The sequence below is a fragment of the Mustela erminea genome, chromosome X (assembly GCF_009829155.1).
Source record: "Mustela erminea isolate mMusErm1 chromosome X, mMusErm1.Pri, whole genome shotgun sequence".
NCBI classification, from domain to species: Eukaryota; Metazoa; Chordata; class Mammalia; order Carnivora; family Mustelidae; genus Mustela; species Mustela erminea.
In genome coordinates, this window is record NC_045635.1 from 8,373,071 (window position 1) to 8,395,209 (window position 22,139).

At 41.5% G+C, this 22,139-nt stretch overlaps 1 protein-coding gene and 1 long non-coding RNA gene across 2 annotated transcripts in view; both read left to right on the top strand.

Annotated features, from left to right (window-relative positions):
• FRMPD4 (FERM and PDZ domain containing 4) overlaps positions 1-22,139 on the top strand; it is an 854,311-nt gene that overhangs the window by 113,645 nt on the left and 718,527 nt on the right. The gene's annotated exons all lie outside the window — the stretch shown is intronic.
• LOC116582477 lies at positions 1,462-20,953 on the top strand. The gene is made up of 3 exons (XR_004282443.1): positions 1,462-1,474; positions 2,935-2,941; positions 20,859-20,953. It is a non-coding gene; the product is annotated as an uncharacterized LOC116582477 (long non-coding RNA).

Below are 22,139 nucleotides of genomic sequence, written 5' to 3' on the forward strand. Positions count from 1 at the left end.
GGAATACATTTCTGTTGATTCAAGCCATAAAGTTTATGGTAATTTGTTATGATAACCACAAGAAACTAATACCTGAAGATAGGAAGAGTCTATTCTATGTCTTGCTGAGGAATGTAGAGCAGGGGCTGGGCAGAGGGGCAATACTGATAATCTTTCAGATGAAACTGATATGGAACACTCGGGTGGCACAGTCAGTTAAACGTCTGACTATTGATTTCAATGCAGATCATGATCCAAGCCCTGCACTGGGTTCCGTGCTGGGTGTGGAGCCTGCTTGGGATTCTCTCTCCTTCTCCCTATGCCCCTCCCCACTTGTGCTCTCTCTGTAAAAAAAATAAAAATGGAACTGATATGGTCTGATTTGTCCATCAGAAAGAAAGGCAGCTCTGGGAGCTCTTCAGGGTCTTGGGCAATTATGATCAGTCCAGTTGTGTTTCGGGAGCGGGATGATGATGAGCTATGGGTGAGCCCTGAGGTGCAGTGGAGCTGAAACTGACCATCTGCCTCTAGAGACACTGGCTGTGCCTTGGCCAGGAGGTTCTATAGCCTCTTCCCACCCAGTGAGTTACCCCAGCACCCTCTCAGGGGATATTTAATGGGCTGCCTTTATCTCACTCTCAGAATGGCCAGTTCACTACTGGATGGAGGGTAACGAGTTCCTTTTAGAGATTCCATTCTGAAAAAAGCAGAACTGTTATAATCAAGATTCAAGGAAGGAGAAATAACCTCCATCTTTTGATGGGAGAAGACAGAGAATGGGCACCCATCTTTAACGCCATCTCTGGGCTATGTACAAAAAATTGCACTTTTGTTGTTTTCCCTCAGCAGAATAGGAGTGGAGGAGGCACAGTGTAGGTATTCGATGACTATTTGATGAAGAGCCTGAGTGAATACACACATGCCATCAGTCATCCATGTTTCAGAATATCTGAATTCTTCTAAAAAGAGAATTGGGTCATTGTGAGGTCATGGTACTGATGTTGCCCAGAGATACTGTTTAAGGGTTAGATTAGAAAAAAGAGAAAAGCTTCTTGTCTGGTTAAGAGTATAATGTCAGCATGGACTGGTGTTATTAATGAATCGTGTTGTTAATTACAGGGTGTATATATACCACAGTGCTAAGCCCCAGGAAGACACTGTTGTCTGCCCCTAGCCATTTAGTCAAGATACTTGTTACAAAGAAGTATTAATGACATTTCATTTCTTTTTTTTTATTTCTTATGAATTCTAATCTAGCAGATAAAACTGCTACAGGCATGAATTAAGAAAGATGAACCGTTCACTTAAAAACTTCAAAAAATTAAAAAGCTTTTAAATCAATATATGCATTTCATCTTTACCGAGTAATTCTGCATTCATAAGTCATATTATTTCCTTTGCTTACCTTTTCCTAATCTTTTCCATCTCTCTTTCCTATGATAGGAATTCTGAGAGTCATACATTTTCTAACTTAAAATACTATCTTTGTTTTAATGTTATAAATTAAATACTACTGGTTATATCAATGATTCAGACATCTCACAAAAAGTATATCAAAATGCTGGGGGAAAATATTAATATGTTTTTTGGAAAATGTTATTCAAATTAAGAGATCGGTCAACTGTCCAAATGGCTGTGCCATTTTTTTTCAGTTTTTTTTAATTTTTAAAATTTTTTTATTAACATATAATGTATTATTAGCCCCGGGGGTACAGGTCTGTGAATCACCAGGTTTGGCTGTGCCATTTTAAAAGAGGAATCTCCAGTTACATAATGTAAAGAAGAAGTTCTTTAACATTTACTTCTTTGAGTTGGGTGTCTCAAATCATGTACTAGGTATTAAATACACAAAGCAATTACTATTCTGTTTGAACAAAGGGAGGTGTTCAAGAGGACCAAAGAACAAATTAAGAAACATTAAAAAATGCTTTGTACCCAACAAGCATGTTCCTGGGTGCCTTTTCTAGCCTCCTCTCCCCATATCCTCCTTTGCTTACAACTCACCTGTTTGGCAGGACTTGCCCCTGACTCCCCTCCAAGGCCTGCTCAAATTCCGCCTCACTCACCAGGGCTGCCTTTCCCCATCACCCTTATTAAAGCAGCATCTCCATTGTTCTCAGTTCCTTCAGGCACACACATGGAGTTGTTGATTAGTTTTTTATAATTTGTCCCTCTCCACTGAGAGCAGAGGTCTATCTTTCCCATTGCCACCCTACAGTGCCTAGCAGCAGCTCAGTAAATACATGTGTATTGTCCATAAGATCTAGTCCCCAAATGTCAGCTTAATGTAATGTACAGGAGTTGAGGGCTCACACATTTCCAAGACAGGTACACATTTCCACAAAAAGGAAAGATAAACACTGCCGATGGGAGTGCCAACCCTAGAGTCTAATGTGGAGACATCTGCACCAATTGTGGAAAAGGCTGCCAGTTCCAGATTGGCCTTGTTATTCATGGGGTGTAAAAAAGAATTGTTTCTTCTCCTTGGAAGTTGGCTCATCATCATCACTATTTATCATTTCATACTAACCCTACCCTCGTAATGCTCTTCATGAAGATGGGTTCCCCGCCTTTCATGGCCTTCCCCACCTTCCCCCAGTAGCTGCCCTCCTTTTCAATATTTAAGCTATAAGCTACATCAGCAACCTCAAGTGGTTCTTTGGAAATATCTTTCATTTGGATCAGTGGAAGTTTTCCAGATGGGAGGAGTTGCAATAAATGAGGACAAAGTCAGCAGAAAGCCAAACATTTTATTTTCTGGTTGCACAATGATTTTCAAGTCTTCCTACACCCAAAGCAGTGCCCAGGAATTCCAAAGGATTAAAAACTTTGCTGTTTCTCAGTGCTTCCACCATCATCTTTTTTTTTTTTTTTTTTCTTTTAAAGTAGGCTCCACAGCTTGGAGCCCAACAGAGGACTTGTCCTCATGAGGAGGAGATCAAAACCTTTCCTGAGATCAAGGGTTGTATGCTTAACACACTGAGCTACCCGGGTGCTCCACTACTGTCAATTCTAATTCAGGAGCCAATTGTACCTATCAACCCCCAATTGGGGAAAACAATTGTGTCCATTTGTAGGATCAAAACTGAGTTTCCAAAATATTTGGTGATGGTATTGAGGTTCACTTTGTTTCTTTAAGGATGATCAATATCTCACAAGAATAAATGTAGCATCAAATTGTATTATTTCAGTGGCAGAGCTTCTAATTATGAGTCTATTGATAAATCTGGTGCTAAAAGCTTGCAATAACCTTGCTTCTTCATTTATGTTTGCCTCTGTGCTAATTTTCTTTTTAAATTAAACTCTTCAGAAGAGAGTTTAAGGTGTGGAATTTTTATTTCAGTTAAGTAGGCCTGGCTCATTCTTGGCATATACCCAGCTTTCCTGGCCTATTGCTAGTCTTACTTAAAGGGTGGATGAGCTTATCAAGGTAGTTTGATAATGCCAGGCAACAGGTCTACCATCTGATAATCTCTTTCAAAGAATGTCAAGCAAGTGGTGTGAACTTCGTTTACCATACTGGCTAGATGGGAGGACCACTGCATGCTGATTGGTTTACTACACTTGGTACTAGGACTTGATGTTGTTGGGCTTTTTTCCATTTGTTTGCCTTACTTGGGTCTCTCTAACTTTTTAAAATAGTGAAGTGTGCTCGAGTTCTCACATAAGCAAAGTTCTGCCAACCTTCATGGCAGTTGATCTACATAGAAACAGGGAGTTTAGGGCCTGGAAGGAACATCCAGACTCCCAAGTCTCCAAGCACACCACCAATACAAAAGTTATTGAGAAATGGAGAACATCTCTCTGGCTGCTTGGATTTCTAGTTACAGTGGTTTCTAGACTAGAGCCACTCCCAGGAAAGTCTCCATGGTAAGGGTGGTTTACTTAATTCACAAGAGAGACGGCCCTCATTATAAATGTAAAGGGAGCATTTGGGGGAAGCATTTTGTGTCTCTACACAAAGAAGTAGTGTGTTCTTGCCAAACATAATGGGCAGTATTTAGTATTTTGATAGATAACTTGAGGAAGGAAGCATTTGTCTTTTCTAAAATGATTACTTATTTCTAATTGCTTATATATCTGCATTCCTGTGAGAATATAAACTCTTCGAACTTATGGACAATGTCTATCTCTCTCACTGCTGTATCCCTATCCTGGGACAGGGTCTGATACTTGGTAGAGTATCCATAAATATTTATAGGTTGAATGATGAAGGGATGAATGATATCCTTGAAGTTCATAGCCATTTACTGCCCAAGTTCGTTTTTGTTATTGTTGTTGAACTTTGTTTATAGAGGAGGAAGAACCTACACCATCTTTTGTGAACAAGACGCAGTACATGCAATTGGTCTTTTCTTGTGAATGTTGAAGGTCAAGTTCATATATATCAATCTGTCAGTAAACTTTTGGCCTTTTGTGATACTGGATTTCTAGCAGTATAATAAACTACTGGTGAATTTTTTTACAGTATTGTCAGGAGGTTTTAAGAGATGATTATTATGAGAAATGCCATATGTTTACCTGTAGGCCATTCTGGTGTTTGCTGGTAACTGCGTTCCCCATGCCCTCAGCACTTAGTGAAATATAGAAGCATTCTGCCCTTGCTCCCCCACAGTTAGCCATATGCCACTTCGTATCTATAGGTAATTTGTCCACATCACTCCCTCTTGGGAAAGAAAAACAGCTCCAGTATATGAAGACTCATTCCAAACTGAGAAGCGTGTACAATGTTTAATTTAAGAAATACTTCAGCCTCAAGTATTTAAAAGCTTAAAGAGAGCAGTACCTTTGTGGGAACAAATCCAGTGTTCAAAGTTTGAAGAAATCCAGTCGGTTTCAAGCAAGCGTCTAGATTTATCCCCTACTTTAAAAGACTTAGGGAAGGGAGATGAAGGCATGGAGTTTATTTTTAGCACTATTGAAATCGTGGAGGGACACATTTACCACTCTGCAAGTTGAGAAGGTTTTTTCTGCTATTCTGAAAACGGGTCTTTTTCCTCCTTCCTAAGGCAATTCTGGCTTCTAATCCAGTGTGTGTGAACTAATAGGGGCCCCTGTTTATAATTATCAGTCCTCAATTGTCAGCGGTGACCAGGAGCTTCAGAAAAGACTTGTGCAGTGGAGAAGTCAAGAAAACACACTACCCAGATACATATGAATGCCAAAGCTTTGAACAGGACAAAGGCTAAACATTCTTGCAAATTGGCTTCTGATTTTGATGCATATAAAATAGCAAGTAAAGGCCTCTACTCATCCCTGCCAGAAAACCTATTTTTGAAAGAGTTCTGCTTTCATAGAACTTTATGCTAGATTTTGCATTTTAAAGTAAGTTTCTTTCAAACTCTGACCCTGTGGAAGTGTTCTGGACATTTATGTTGATTATTAACTTAATACTAAGATCCATTTTAAAATCTATCATTACGGGGTGCCTGGGTGGCTCAGTGGGTTAAAGCCTCTGCTTTCGGCTCAGGTCATGATCCCAGGGTCCTGGGATCGAGCCCCACATCGTGGAGCAGAGAGCCTGCTTCCTCCTCTCTCTCCCTGCCTGCCTCTCTTGCCTACTTGTGACCTCTGTCTGTCAAATAAATAAATAGAATCTTTAAAAAAATAAAAATAAAAAATAAAAAAAATCTGTCATTACTTTGGGGCACCTGGCTGTCTTAGAGGACACGCAACTCGATCTAGGGGTTGTAAGTTCGAGCCCCGTGTTGGGTGTAGAGTTTACTTAAAAATAAGACTCTTAAAAATATATATAGATAAAATAAAATCTGTCATTACGTTAATAAAAGCATCAAATAAAAAATGGGCACAGAGGAAGCACATGCAAAATTCTGGCTATGGTAGAATTAAGGGAGAAACAATAACCCCCACATCTTATCAACTGGAAATAAGAGAGTGGAGTTTCATCAGAACTATTACAACAGTGTGCGTTAACGATACTGGAATTAAAATTGAAAAAACACTATACTAGAATTAAAATTTTTTTAAAAAGCGGAGGTTCCACCCCCCCCCCCCAGTATAATAACATTTACTATAAATTTAGGACCAAATTTTGTGTCTGACAAAGGGGTGTTAGGGATTAGGTTGTCTTGCATAATAATGGTCTCTTATTTTGAGAATAAGTAAAAGGAAAGCACATGGGGACATTTTTTTAATCATGGTAAAATATACATAAAATTCAGCATTTTAACCATTTTAAAGTATACAATATAAGGGCATTTAGTATATTCACAGTGCTATGCAACCATCAGCACTAGGTAGTTCCCGAACATTTTCATCACCCCTCCAAAAACCCTGTGCTCATTAAACAGTCACTTCCTTTTTCTCCCTCCTCCCAGCCCTTGTAGCCAAGTACAGACTTAGGCAATCAGGAACCATACTTTCTATCTCTTTGTACTTACCTATTCTAAGTATTTCATATACATGGGATCGTGTATATGAATTTTTTAAAGATTTTTTCTTAATTTTTTAAGATTTTTTTTTTAAGATCAATTTTTTTAAGATTTTATTTTTAAGTAATCTTTCTATCCAGCATGGGCTCAAACTCATAATCCCAAGAGCAGGAGTCACGCACTCTACCAACGGAGCCAGCCAAGCACCCCTGGAATCAGTTTTTTAACGGGAAAATCCAAGCGAGCAGTAGCTATCATTTCATAAGTGGGATATGAGCAAATGGTTGGATTTTACAATCTGGAAACCTTCCTTCTGCCACCTGGCTACACCAGAAGTGAAGGACAAGCTGGAGAATCTTGATAATTGCGCAAAAAACCAATGCTGGAATACCTAGGTACTATAGATGAAAGTGTAGCATTTGAGGTGAATTCCTATGTCCCCAAACTAGAAATTCGGGCAGAATTCCATAGAATCTCAAATTGTTACAGAGACCTAAGTCTGGTATATGAAATTACTGCCGTCCAGAACTCTCTCTAGCTCTCCCACCTTCCTTCTTTTCTTTCTTCTTCTTTTTTCTAAACTAAGCTCTGTGCCTAACGTAGGTCTTAAACTCACGACCCTGATATCAAGAGTCACAGTCTCCTCTCCACTGACTGAGCCAGCCAGGTGCCCCTTTTTAAAAAATGAGCTTTTTGGAGCCTATAGTAGGATCAACACTGTGGAAACTATGATGTACAAAGCAGACATTACCTCTACATTTATAGACTCCACACTCATGCAGAGACAGTAAAATGAGTAGCAGCACAGTGCTGTAAGAGTTGAAGGAAAAGAACACCATATTATGAGTGAGAATAATGGAAGTGGGAAGCACCTTTAGACCAACTGTTCGGGAGTGGCCTCTCTGAGGATGTCATACTCAGGCTGGGAGCTGAAGGTTGCAAAGGAGGCAGCCATGTGAAAAGTGGTATACAAGAGTTCAGATAGAAGAAAGGCCATGTGAATGGCGTTGTGGCAAGAAGGCACGTAGCACATTCTGTCAAGAAAAGATCAGAAACCCAGTGAGTGAGGTGAGGCTGGAGAAGTACCCAAGGGTCCAATCAGGCAGCACTTTCTAGTCTGTGGTACAGAACTTATTATAAAAGGAATCATCAGTCATTGGACAATATCAAGTAGGAGGTTGACTTGAGCCAATGGTGTTTTGTTTCTTTTTTTTCTCTTGCTGCTGTGAGGAGATAGGATTAAAGGGCAAAGAGCAGACTCAGGGTGACCAGTTGGGAGGGTAATGAAAAGGTCCAAATGAAAGAAAGTGGTGGCCTGGACATAGTGAAGATGCATCTATTCGTACAGCAGTCGTTTGTAGAATCCTCTGTTAGGCAGAATGGAAGAGGCCGGGTATTCGCACTGCTCCACCCATGTAACATCCCTCTACTGGAGTTGGACACAAATAAAATGCAAATCAGGAATCAAGTTGGTACTTTGTTGCAGTTTAATAAACATTTATTGCAGTCAAATGCTCTACCCCTGAGTAATAAACATTTATTAATACTTCTCTGTGCCAAGCAGATGGCACCATTTTTCTTTAGAATTTTGAAGGTTTTGCTCCCATGTTTATCTTCTTGGTCCCAGGACGGCTGTTGAGAAGACTAAAGTCGTTTCGGTTCTTGATCCCTTGCTTCGACCTGATTTTTCTCTCCAGAAGCTGGAGGAGGGATCTTCTCTCTTCTGGTCTTCCACGATGACAGGCTTCAGTTGGGGTGTCTGATCATTCGTTTTGCTGGGCACTCACTGAGCCAATTCAGTGTCAACATGCATGCTTTTCAGTACCTAAAACTTAAAAAATAATTACATCAATGATTTCGTGTCTCCTGTTTTCTTCTTACTTGCTCCATATCTTACTATATCCACATATTGAACCACTAGTCTGGTCTTTTCTTTCTCTCTCTTTTTTTCTTTCTACTTTTGGAACATTTCCTCAATTTTATCTTCTAACGCATCCATTGAGCTATTTATTTTTAATTTCTGTGAACCCTCCTTTTCTATTTAATCTCTGGATGTTCCTTTTGTACAGGATGTTCCTTTTTGTACAAAAAGGATGTTCCTTTTTGTGCAGATCCCAGGAACCTGGAAATCTAACTGCTTCTTAAACATACTTTTTAATCAACCTCTTTTTTTTTTTTTTTTTTTTTTTTTTTAAATAACGCCATCCTCTCCCCAGCTCCCTGACGTAATTGACATGGCCAGTTCTCGAGCCTTTGCAATAACCAAGACAGGGATCAGCAAACATTTTCTCTGAAGGACCAGATAGTAACTATTTGAGGCTTTGGGGACCATGCAGCTGCCTGCCCATGAAATCACAGCTTCTCTCAGCTGCTCAGCTCTGGTGCTGTATCAGGAAAGAAGCCGTAGACAAGACTGAAGTGAATGGACGTGCACCCGATATTTCCCCACCCCTGGTGCGTGATGGAAGTTGGGCTATGTTGTGGCTCTCCCTGCTGCTGGTTCAGGTTTTCGTCTTCTTTTGGTCTGCTAACTCATCAGCTTCCCATCCAGCTGCTTACCAGCTTCCCAGATTTTGTTGCTGTCTTTTGTTTCCCCTCCAATTCTTATTCTGAGATTGTATGTTTTTAATCCTTTTTCAGGCCTTTTCCTGGAGTTTCAGGAGCAACAGTAAATAAGTATCTTGTTTCTTCTGTCACCTTTACCTGGACACTGCAGTTAAGCAGTAACTAATAAAGGATAGTGTGAGATGTTTACATTACTTATTTCTGTAATTTGACCCAGATACTAGCCGTTTAATTGATTTTACTTGTTTTACCCTTTTGCAGGGTCTACTAGTTCAGGTTCTTTCATCTTTGTTTTCCTTTCTGGTGACACAAATCTGACTTTTATTTTAGCCTTTTTCAAGCAATCTATTTCCAGCAGTTGGTAGGATCTTAGCATTTATAATTTCATGTAAAATTAATAGACCACAGATTTTAGGCAGCACGGTCAATGTATGAGGCTAATTTGCAAATGGTAGGTCAGAAAAACAGCTCTCCCAAGGAGAGGCTGTCACCAGCCAAATGTGTTCAGAGAACCTGGAGATGGCTGCTTCTATTTCCACCTTCCAGAAGTAGAATCGAGGCCAGCAGGAGCAGTGGCTAGTCCTTGCACCCCGGAACGCTGAGCCATGGTGGCAAATAGGACAAGAAACCACTCTCAGAACCAACACCTCCCAATAAGGTAGGGATAGCAGCACGTATGTCTTTGAACCGTGATTATGCTCCAAAATTCTTGCTTCCTCTCCTAGAACAAAATAAAAAATTCTCCGTGTGCTATATTGGCCTAGGAGAGAAGCTGTAAGATAAATCCACTGTTCTTTCCAACTAGAGAATCCTCCTTCAATATTGCAGGAAATGCCACAGGAGCAGTGGCTTTCTACCATGATTGCACAATGGTGACACCTGGGGAGCTTTGGAAATCCTAATACCCAGGGCTCACCCTAGATTATTGACATCAAACTCTTAGGGGGCAGGACCTGGGAATTAGCATTTTAGAGCTCCTGCATGCATTCCTTATATATTTTGGGCATCTCTTTATCAGAGATAGGATGTGCAAATATTTTCTCCTATTCTGTAAGCTGTCTTTTCATTTTGTTGATTGTTCTCTTTGTTGTGCAGAAACTTTTTTGTTTGATGTAGTTCTCCTTGTCTATTTTGCTTTTGTCGTGTGTGCTTTTGGTGTCATATTCCAATAAATCATTTCTAAATCTCATGTCATGAAGTTTCTCCCTATGTTTTCTTCTAGGAGTTTTATAGTTTCAGGTCTTTTTAAATTTTTTTTTTTCTTTTAGAGAGATCAAATGAGAGTGTATGCAAATAGGGGGTGCAGAGGGAGAAGGAGAGAAGGAAGCTTTAAGAAGGCTCCACACCCAGCATGGAACCCACTGTAGGGCTCCATCTCATGACCCTGAAATCATGACCTGAGCCAAAACCAATAGTCAGACGCTTAACCGACTGAGCCACCCAGGTGCCTCTGTAGTTTCAGGTCTTACATTTAAATCTTTAACTCTTTTTGAGTAGATTTTTGTGTGTGGTATAAGCTAAGCATCCAGTTTCATTCTTTTGCACGTGTATATTCAGTTTCCCCAGCACCATTTGTTGAGGAGACCATCCTTTCTTCGTTGCGTATTTCTGGCTCCCTTATCAAAAGTCAATCGACTGTGTATGCATGGGTTTATTTTTGAACTCTCTATTCCGTTCCATTGGTTTATATTTCTGCATTCACCATGCTGGTGGGCAGAAGATTTGAATAGACATTTGTACAAAGAGGACATACAAATGGCCACCAAAGCAGTACATGAAATGGTGCTCAATCGCACTCATCAGGGAAATGTAAATTAGAACTACAATGAGATATCACCTCACACTTGTTAAAGTGGCTATTATGAAAATAATAAAAGATAACAAGTGTTGGAAAGGATGTTGAGGGAGCAGGATCCTTGTGTACTGTGGGTGGGAATGGAAACTGGTGGAGCCACCATGGAAAACAGTATGGAGGTTTCTTAAAAAAATAAAAAATGGAACTTACCCTATGGTTCAGCAATCCCACTTCTGGGTGTATATCTAAAAGAATTGAAATCAAGATCCCAAAGAAATATTTGCATTCCCATGTTAATTGTAGCATTATTTGTAATAGCCAAGATATAGAAACAAGCTAAATGTCCATCAATGAGGGAATGCCTAAAGAAAATGTAGTATATACGTATGCAATGGGATATTATACAACCCTGTAAAAGAAGAAAAGCCTGCCATAAACAACATGGATGAACCTGGAGGACATTGTGCTAAGTGAAAACGGCTAGGCACAGAGGGACAGGCATGGCATGATTCTACTTATATGAGGATTCTAAAATAGTTAAACTCATAGAACAGAGGGTAGGGGACACCTGGGTGGCTCAGTTGTTAGGTGTCTGCTTTCAGCTCAGGTCATGATCCCAGAGTCCTAGGATGGAGTCCCGCATCGGGCTCCTCACTCAGTGGGGAGTCTGCTTCTCACTCTGCCTCTACTCCCTGCTTGTGCTCTTTCTCTGTCTCTCTCTCTCTCTGACCAAAACAAAACAAAACAAAACAAAACAAAAAAACAGAGAGTAGAATGGTGGCTGCCAAGAGTCAGGGGAAAGAGAATGGGGAGTTGTTGTTCAGTGGGTACAAAATTTCAGTTACGCAAGATGAAAGAGTTCTAGAGATGTGCTATGCTGTTGATCTCTAGACAATAGTACTGTGCTGTACACTTAAATGCTTGTGAAGAGCGTAGATCTCAGTTAAGAGCCTTACCACAGTAAGACAAAGTAATCAAAAGGAAAAAAGGAAAAAAAATTCTTTTAAAGTGCCCTGGTGATTTCAGTGCATGGCCAGGTTGAAACCTCCTGTTTTAAAGCACACCCTTTTTAGGAAATGTTTCTGCTGCAGTTTGTCTCCCCAGGTGACTGCCATTTTTCCTGTAGTCCCAGGCATTCCTTTAGAGCAGTGGTTCTCAAAGTGTGGCCCCCAGGAAACTTGTTAGATATGCAAAAATCTTAGGCCCCATCCAAGCCAACTGAAGCAGAAGCTGGAATGGGGCCTAGTTTTTTGACTTTGAACAAGCCCTCCAGGTGGTTCATGTACAGAGGCTTTTGAGAACCTCTGCATCGGATTGAAAAGTGGAGATGTCCCAGGATGTGGTGGGGTGGGGGAGCCCTGCATTTGCTTACTGCCAGCTTCCTTTCCTCAGCAATAGGAAATTGACACCAGCATGCGACACAGAGCCAAAGAGTGTTTTGACTTGGGAGAGGAAGTGAAGCAACTCTTGAGTATAATTTTGGTTTTAGAACATAAGATTTTTTAAAATGTAAGAATATGAGAATTATGTCATATTTAATTAATTATGAATAATAGCTTAAATTTAGGCACTATTTGGAGCACTTTCAATATAGTGTCTCACTTTATCCTCATAGCAGCCCTATGAGGGAAGCATTATCATTTTCATATTTTTTTTTAAGATTTTACTTATTTATTTGACAGACAGACATCACAAGCAGGCAGAGAGGCAGGCAGAGAGAAAGTATGGAAGCAGGTTTCCTGCTGAGCAGAGAGCCGGATGAGGGGCTCGATCCCAGGACCCTGGGATCATGACCTGAGCCAAAGGCAGAGGCTTTAACCCACTGAGCCATCCAGGTACCCCTCATTTTCATATTTTTACCAATAAGGAAACTGAGGCACAGGGAGGTTAAGTTACTTGTCTAAGGTTACACACAGGACATAAGTGGCAGAGCTGGGAGTCTATCTCCAGGGCTCAAAGTCATGGCTACACTGCTTCTACATTTAATTTTGTAAACGGTTGATGTCTTTATGAAAAAGAAACAAGTTATATAACAAAACAAACATAAAACTGAGCTGAAATATAAATCCTTGAGCATAGCACAACTCCATAATTTTATTATCTTAATTTTGAAATGCCCAAGGCTTGAAAAACAGAGTTTTGAAATTTGGTCCCCGATTTCATTTGCCTAGAAGACTGAGCTGAACAAATGGAAGGTGATGCACAATCTCTTCTTACTCCCTGTACTATAAACTTTCACATTTTGGTGGCATAGTTATTGGGTTTTACTACTCCTCGCTGTGGCTGATTCTGCTAGAACTGTTACATAGTATATGGCTGTGGAGATCCAACATTCTGTGTAGCAGATATCTCCAGCCCTCCACTCCCTGGGCACATGGTAGGGTTGCAATTCCCTTCGCCTTTGAAGTTAGGTATGGCCACGTGACTTGATTTGGCCAATGGATTTTGACCAGGTGTGATGCATGTAACTTCCAAGCAGAAGTTTGAGGAGGCAGTTTGCAATCAGCTTCAGGGTCTCTCCCTCGGGAATTCTGACCAGCTGTGCTTTTGGTAACGTTTGCTCTGACAGCCTGAGACCTGGAGATGATGCAGAGCACCCTGGATTTTGCAGATCTTCGTTGCTAGAGCCTAATCTAACCTCCTCTGACAGTTAAATGAATATAAGTGCCACCTTATCTTTCTAAAATCTGAAAGACTCTGAATTCTGAAACAGATCCAGTGCCAAGGATTGCAGACAAGAGATTGTGGATCTTTATTTAAATATATGAAATTGGCATTTCCTCCCCCCCAAGAAAGTCCGAACTGTGTCCAGGCTTTGAGCATAGCCATTTCCTGCAGAGTAACTAGGTCCTGAGCAATGTCCTGAGCAATGTCCTCTGTACTGAGCTCTTGGAAATCAGAGATTGTCTCATTTATCTGGGTAGGCTCCGTGCCTGATGGGGGGTGAACACTTAGTCCACAGGCACTGAAAACCTCTGTGACACAGAGACGGTGCCTGGAGCTTGAGGCTCCAGGGGAAAGAGCAAACCGAGAATGTGTAAGAGGTGAAGGCGGAAGTGATCTCTTTCATCTACTTTGCAATTTTGCCTTGTTCAAATAATGACCTCGAGACAGAGCAAATCCTATGCAGAAAGGACCATATAATGGCTGTAAGTAAATGCTCATGTGTTGATACCAAGATGAACTGAAGTAATTAGAACAAGTAAGGCTCTGGGCACACAATTGGTTTATAGTGAACTTGTAGTCATTTTGGCTATTAATATGAATGAAATAGTAACAGTCCTTCTGAAGCTCTGGATATGAGGGAGAAAACTAGCTAACACTGTTTTTTTTGTTTTTTTTTAAGATTTTTTAAATTCATTTATTTGACAGACAGAGATGACAAGTACGCAGAGAGGCAAGCAGAGAGAGAGGGAAGCAGGCTCCCTGCTGAGCGGAGGGCCTGATGTGGGGCTCGATCCCAGGACCCTGGGATCATGACCTGAGCCGAAGGCAGAGGCTTTAACCCACTGAGCCACCCAGGCGCCCCAACACTGTGGTTTTTAAACCGTACTCTACTGCGTTCCATGAATCCTGAAGCACCTCTTAATAGCCCTGTGGTGGGAAATCTCAGAGCCCTGGGGAGGCCAAGGGTGGGTAGGGCCTGAAGCATCACTGTTCCAAGCTCAGCAGCTGTGCCTTACGACCATCATGGATTAGTTTCCACCGAGGACTTTTTGTTTGAAGGAAGAATCCTATGGGTCCTTTCAACAGTGTTGAAAGCCATTAGAGTGATACGTTTTAGAGAGACCTTTGGCAGCAAGAGGTGAAAACCAAGGCTTTTTGATAAATTTCATTTTAAAATAAATGAATGAGTTATTCATAGTGTTCTGGTGTTCTGGCTAATTAAGGTTTTAATGTCACATGTTGACATAACATTTAAAAAAATATTCAACGCTCTAGCAGTCGTGAGCATATGGGTCCCCACAACGTTTTCCCCGCCTCCTCAAAACCAAGTAATAGATTTAAAAATTTGTAGGTTAATCACAGGAGAGTTCTGCTATGTTAGAATTTAATGAGATGTTACTTGAAGCTCCTGGAATGGCCTCCTTGGCTCATGAATTAGGGGCCCTGAAGGGCACACTGTATTCATATTCTGATTTAAGGTAAAATTAGAGACTTTGAGAAAAGGCCATTGGGTGGATTCCGTTCTTGAGGTGCCATTTATGTGATAAGTGGGAAGTCACTGAGTGACATTAGTACAGTCTGGCTTGTGAATTGTGTCAGGTGTTGAGGGGGTGTAAGGGCGGTATATAAGGAAGCTGTCCCCTCGTGAACTGACTGACCCATGAGGTCTCACAATAGGATCCTCACTCTTCCTTACTGTTGGTGCTTCAAGGTTTCCTTTTCTGGGAGCCCTTCTGGGGAAAACAAAAGAGACTTGAAACTCTCAGAGAGTACTTGTTCAGAAGCGGAAGAGGAAGGAGGGCTGCTCATACCTCATCTAATTTAGAAACTTTCTCAGAAGGTGGCATGTTTCCAAAGACAGATCTGATTGTTTTGAAGTTTTGTCTGGGGAGAGCGCTACAGAAGGGTTTATGGATGTGTTGGTGAGGTGCAGCTAGAGGGGGAACAGAGTCTTTATTTCCCCTCTTTTCACCCATCCAGAATGTCACTGATTTCCTGGATTCTTAAATGAGACCAATATCATTAGAAGTCTACTTGAGGTCAAGTACAGGCTCATTGAGGGCTGCAGTTGGACTGGGACCATGATCGCCCTGAACAGTGTTATCAGAGGGTGGAGAAAAGTGCAGCCTGGGCCCCAGCTGCCTAAAATGGTCTTTTGAACAAGCACTCAGTTCTGTGCAGGGAAAAAAAAAAAAAAATCAGTGACTGGAATTTTCACATCCCATCCAATATGTCTCCTTGGTGCTAATTATTATTATTTTTAAAGATTAAAAAAAATGATCTCTACACCCAGCATAGGGATCAAACCTACAACCCTGAGATCAAGAGTCACACCCCCCACCAACTGAGCCAGCCAGCCAGCCATGTGCCCCATTTGGTGAGATTTTTTCTCTCCTTCTCCCCATCTCCCTTCCTCTACCCTCTCTCCCTGTCGAAAAAAGAAAAAAAGAAAGTACTTTGAGGATAGAATTGACTGAACTATTTAAAGCTGGATGCAGGAGTTGCAACTGGAAAATACACTACATATTTTTTGCCCATGTCAGTAAATCTGGTATACACAATATGTGACTTTGGTGAACAAAGAGATGCAGGGACGTCATTAATTACACTAACAAGAGAACAGTGTGGCTAAGAGAGTGTTCACAAGTTGTCCCATTAGCACCTCCTAAAAATAATCATCATGGCTGAAGTGCTTTTTCCATGTGGAAAGCTTAATAATTAAAACAAAGCAACTAAGAGCAGGAGAATCTTTAAGTAAAGGTAAGGGAGGAAAAAAGGTGACATTTTTTACCACCACATTTTTCAGTCCTGTGGTCCACGATTACCACCAGCTGGCTGCAACTTCTATAAATAATACAAATCCTTTCCACTCTCATCCTGGGGTCTTGCCCCTAGTGTTCTACAGTTTGCATTGTCGTTCTCTGTCAGTCTGTCTTTCATTATAGGATCATAAATTGATTGTAGGAACTGCTGATTTCTCACTGAGGATTTGTTCTTGACCTTGTTGGTGTCCTTGGGGGCAGTTTAGCAGAATAGGAAAGTCTTATCACCAGGGACTAGCCTAAAACTCCTCTAAAACATTCACAATGGCAGCAAGTACCAGGAAACCATTTATTAGAAATTAGCCAGACGCTGTCTTAGGTGGTGATAAAGTGAATTCTTATATCGAGACTCACAAAATGGAGCCCACCCCAGTGACTCAGCCCAAAAGCAAATCTAAACCTAGGTCACCCTGCACTTACAGGAAGCACCTCATTGTCAAGGAACCTAATATAAATCATGATCTTCCTACTCAGCTTCAGCTAGCTTCCCTTACCCTAGAAAATAGAAGTTTACGCATTTTATTTCATTGAAACCTCGCAACTTATTAAGTGGGTATCATTTTACTCCACAGATGGCAAAATTGAATTTCCAAAAGATTGGTCTCTTGTCTTTTTATGACACCGCGGGAAATTTCTAAAATATATGACAAAGAAAGGGGTGTTTTGAGTCCAGATTTCGGAAGGACAAGTAAGGGGCCATGGAGGGGGGGCGAGCAGAGGTAGGCCTGCTCTTTGCAGCTTCTCCCTGCCGTGGGCCTTGGTGAATTCGTGTTTTAGGCTCATCTTTGCCAAGTTGCAGAATCAGTTCAGACACCTGTGGGCAGTATATTAATGGTTATGGGGCTCAGGATACACTACCCCCAAATCTGGTACCTCAGCATTTGAATATTTTAAGCTGAAGGACTTTGGGAAAAGGCAGGCATGGGAAGGGCATTCTGATCTTTCCTTGAAGTGGGGCAGAGAACCCTGTGAGAGGGCCCTCCTTCGACCTGGAGGAAAGGAACATCCTTATCTCTGAAGGCAGAGACGTACTGAGAAGAGTGAAGGAATGGGACTAGCTAGGCTTCCCTGGGTTTACTACGCTTAGCTTTTATATACCCTTCTGCCCTATCACATTTTTCTATGACTTTCAGTTCTTCAGCTGAGCATAAAAACACTCAGGTATAATGGTTCCTTCATAATGCTTCATTATGGAGCGTCCCGTGCCACATAAAACTTGTATTACATATATTTAGATGCTTTTCTTTTGATAATCTGCCTTTCATTATAGGGGTCCCAGCTGAAAACCTTGAAGGATAGAAGGAAGAGATATTTTTCCTCCTCTGTGATGGCTCACACCCTCTGGGAGATGAGCTCTAGGGTTCTCACTGCCTGTCAATGCTTGATCGAGGGTGTGATGTTCGGAGCCAGAGCCTTCCCGATGCCCTAGCCCTTGGCACCCCCCCCCCCACCCCCGTCTGCAACTCACTGGCCATTTCCACTCAGTCTCCTTGTTAGCGTGCCATTTTCCTCTCTGGGACTGTAGGCCACTCTGTTCTCTGTTTCTTGCTTTCCAAAAGGTGGGATTATAATACATTCAGTTAAAGATGTGTGTGAGGCTTAGAGAGGAGAGGACTGCTTTAGAGAACATTAGCTGCTCAAATAGAATGTAGAGCCGTTCCCTTAGAAAATGCTGAATATTGGGGTGCCTGGGTGACTCAGTCGATTAAGTGTCTGATTTGTTGGTTTTTTTTTGTTTTTTGTTTTTAAATTCTTGTTTATTTATTTGAGAGAGAGTGAGTGGGAGAGAGTACAAGCTGGAGGGAGAGGCAGAGGGAGAGGCAGAAGGAGAAGGAGAGGGAAAAGCAGGCTCCCTGCTGAGTAGGGAGCCCAATTCAGGGCTCCATCCCACAACCCTGGAACCATGACCTGAGCCAAAGGCAGATGCTTAACTGACTGAGCCACCCAAGTGCCCCAGTGTCCAATTCTTGATTTTGGCCCATGTCCTGATCTCAGAGTTGTAAGATCGAGCCCCGCATAAAATTCTCTCTCCCTATCCGTCTGCTCCAACCCCCACTTACGTCTCTGTCTTTAAAAAAAAAAAAAAAAGGAAAAGAAAAGAAAAGAACGGCAACAACACTGAATATAGTAACAGGAGGAGCCCGCTTCACTATTAGTCCATAGAAAACCCTTAGTGGGATTCACTGGTGCTACAGTCCCATGATAACTGGATGCACTTTTTAAATGACCCTCTAGTGTAACCTAGTTCTTCCTTCTGTGTAGAAAATTCTTTGAAACCTTCTTTTATATCTGTTTTAAATAGCATCTTTGTTCTTTTTCATTTTTGGCCTTTCAGAAAATAAACTCAGAATGTTTCAAGAGCATTAGAATTTTTTCCCCCACGTTGAAGTCAGAGAACTGAGATAGAATTGTCACTGAATGGAGGCAGGCAGGCTACTAACATATGTTCCAGAATTTGGCCCTCAGGTTTGGAGTTTCAGAAATGGGACTTGTGTGATACTGAGTCAGTCAGCCTTAAATGTAGCCTAACCATACTCATAAGAGGCTGGTTTATCATCAGAGTCAGAATTCGTGTACCCTGAGGTACAGAAGACTAGGATATCTGTCATATCTGATATTGCATTTTCTCCTTATAGGAAAGCTGTGGGTTTTGTGGAAAAAAACAGAGAAATAAGTAAGAAAAAGCTAGATGAACTCACTAGCTGGCCTCCTTTCCCTCTAGATCCCTTTAATATTAACTTCTTTGATAGAACCTATTAAAGGATAATTTTTAACAATAGGCAAACTCATGACTCTCATACAAATATAAAATGAACACATAAAATATTTTACATAGCTCATTAATTAAACGAGGGCGCCAGGAAGATGCTATGGCCAGTTCAAAGTACAATTTATATGAAGTGAAGAAATGCTGAAATGAATTTACAAATGGACACAAAACTGGTTTTTCACAGTGGGTGATGTTGAGGGAGTCGATTGAACTGCTACCAGACAATTTATTTGCATGTCTCAGGCAAGAATTATTTTACATGGCTATTATCTACAGTTTGTAGAGTTGTAAAAGAGCTCAAAGGAAATGAAAGGCTAGAGTCAGCCCAGAAGATTGTGCTCTACACAATCCGTATTTCCTTTGGAGATACCCAGTCATCTTTTTTGCTTATTTCAGATTTTCTCATAAACTTGTCTGACCTCTTCTTGTGCTGACCGTCATTATCTTGAAGAGCAATTGTAGGACTGATTTCTCCTGGCTTTGATCCCTTTCTTTCCTCCCTTCTTCACTGGCCAATTGAGAGTCCTTAGCAATATACCCTAAGGAAGTAGGTTTTAGTATTTAAAGCACCCCTCAGTTGGCCTTTTCTGCAATTAAAATTCAGCACTTAATACATTTGATTCCCAAATCTGCTTGACCAGAATCATATTGGATTTTCAGAAATACAGACAGCCAGGTCCATCTCTGGATTTTCTTCTTTCCTTTCTTTCTTTCAGATTTTATTTATTTATTTAAGAGAGAGAGTGAGAGAGAACATGAGAAGGGGGAGGGTCAGAGGGAGAAGCAGACACCCTGCTGAGCAGGGAGCTTGATGTGGGACTCAGTCCTGGGACTCCAGGATCATGCCCCAAGCTGAAGGCAGTCGCTTAACCAACTGGGCCATCCAGGAGCCTATCTCTGGATTTTCTGATCCAGGTTCTTGAGGATTGATTCTTGAGGGACATACATGTCTTTAACAAAAGCTCATGTTAGGAATCCATGGATATACTCTGGATTAGCGACCAAGGGGCCTGGAAGGAAAAAAATGCCAGCCTTGGTTGAGGAGGTGGGGGCTTGGGCTAGAAGGATATTGAAAGTGAAAGTGACAGGACCTAGTGACCAAAGAATATTGTACTGGATGATGGGGGAGGAGGAAGAATTTTCATGAGTTGAGGATGACTTCCAGTCACTGTGCAACTTGGATGGTGGTAAGGCTCATTAGCATCTTTATAATATTTAAATCATTAGACACTCATGTCTAATGAGTAAAGAGACACTTCTCTCTTTACTACCAATCTGGAATGATTTCCAGCATTTACCATAATTTAGAAAGTTGCATTTTGTGATAGAATGTAGTTCTCTATATTGCCCATATACTGTTTTATACCAAAAGCCAATGAAAGTCAAGGTTATGGTTGGTAGTAACGGGGTTCTGGAATATAGGTGAGGTTTGGTGGGGTGAGGTCCAGAGCCAAAGACCAAGAAGAATTCTTGACACGTCTTTGGTGCAAAATGCTGGTTTCATTAAAGCACGGGACAGAACCCCTGGGCAGAAAGAGCTGCTGTACCAGGGTCATCAGGGGTGGCTGATTATATACTTGGGAGTTGGGGGAGGAAGGAAAAAGGAGGTTTTCAAAAAGGATTTTCATGTGTTAAAGAAGACTCCTAGGGTATCGGAGGCCCTGCCACTGTCAAGTTAAGGTTGTTTTGCCTTCTAGCAAGGCATTAACAGGAAGATAGTTGGGAGTTTCCTGGAGGAACATTATACTCTGCCCACTTCAAGTATCTGTCAATGCACTATAGGTTATAAGGACATTGAGTTGTATCCACATTTTCTTCTTGGAAGCTACGTTCTTGAGAGAAATGCTTTGTTCTTGTAAATTGCTAAGACATTTGTAAACTGAGGGAGACTCTTGTCTTGCAGGATTGTCATTTCTACAAGTTAACTATATGTTTTTCCTTTCCTTAGCTTTGGGGCAGTCAGGAGTGCATGAGGAATGCCAAGTATATCCCATGGCAGGGGCCTTCTGGGGTGTCAGCTTCTGCTTTGTTCTCACCTGGCCTTCTGTTCCCTCATTGGTAGGTTTTTTGTTCATTTGTTTGTTTGAAGTAGGCTCCATGCCCAGTTGAACTCACAACCCTGAGACTGAGACCTGAGCTGAGATCAAGAGTCAGACACTTAACTGACTAGTTTCAAACTTCATTAAGTTTAAATTTATTTATTTATTTATTTATTTATTTGACAGAGAGATCACAAGCAGGCAGAGAAGCAGGCAGAGAGGCAGGCAGAGAGAGGAGGGGGAAGCAGGCTCCCTGGTGAACAGAGAACCCGATGCGGGGCTCGATCCCAGGATGCTGAGGTCACGACCCGAGCTGAAGGTAGAGGCATAACCCATGGAGCCACCCAGGTGCCTCTCCATTAAGTCTAATTTTTAAAAAATGTTTTATTTATTTGAGAGGACAAGGGGGGGGACAGAGGGGCAGAGAGAGAGGCAGACTCCCCACTGAGTAGGGAACCCGATGGATGTGGGGCTTAGTCCCTGGACCCTGGGATCATGACCTGAGCCAAAGGCAGGTGCTTCACCTACTGAGCCACCCAAGCAGTCCCATTAAGTTTAATTTAATCAGCATTAAAACAGTCATGCAAAAAGTGGTGCCTGGCAGGCTTAGCCGGTGAAGCATATGACTCTTGATCTCAGGGTCGAGAGTTCGGGCCCCATGTTGGGCCTCAAGCTTATTTTAAAGAGAGAGATGTTATGAAAAAATCATGTTAAAAATCAAAGTGCAGTTTGTAGTTTCTGAAAAGAAATCTTAAATGGAAAGCCCTAACTATTATTGTAGGTGATATTATGATATTGTGATGTTGGGGAGGAAAAAGTTTTTCTTAACCCTCTGGGGTCCTTGGCTGGGTCTGAAAATTAAACCGACAAAGAGATCAACAGGAGAAAAGTGGAGGCAAATGTATTTAATGTAAGCTATAGGTGATTCGGGAGCTCTCGGAAGGAACTGAAGAGCCAAAGAAACTAGACCTGCGTGTTCAACGACAGAGGTAAGGATATTCGTGTGTGTGTGTGTGTGTGTGTGTGTATGTATATGGGAGGCCACCTCTCACTTGAGGGTTTTATGACCTAGTTTAGAGAGAATGAGGTGGGAGAGGAGGGCTGAGAGTT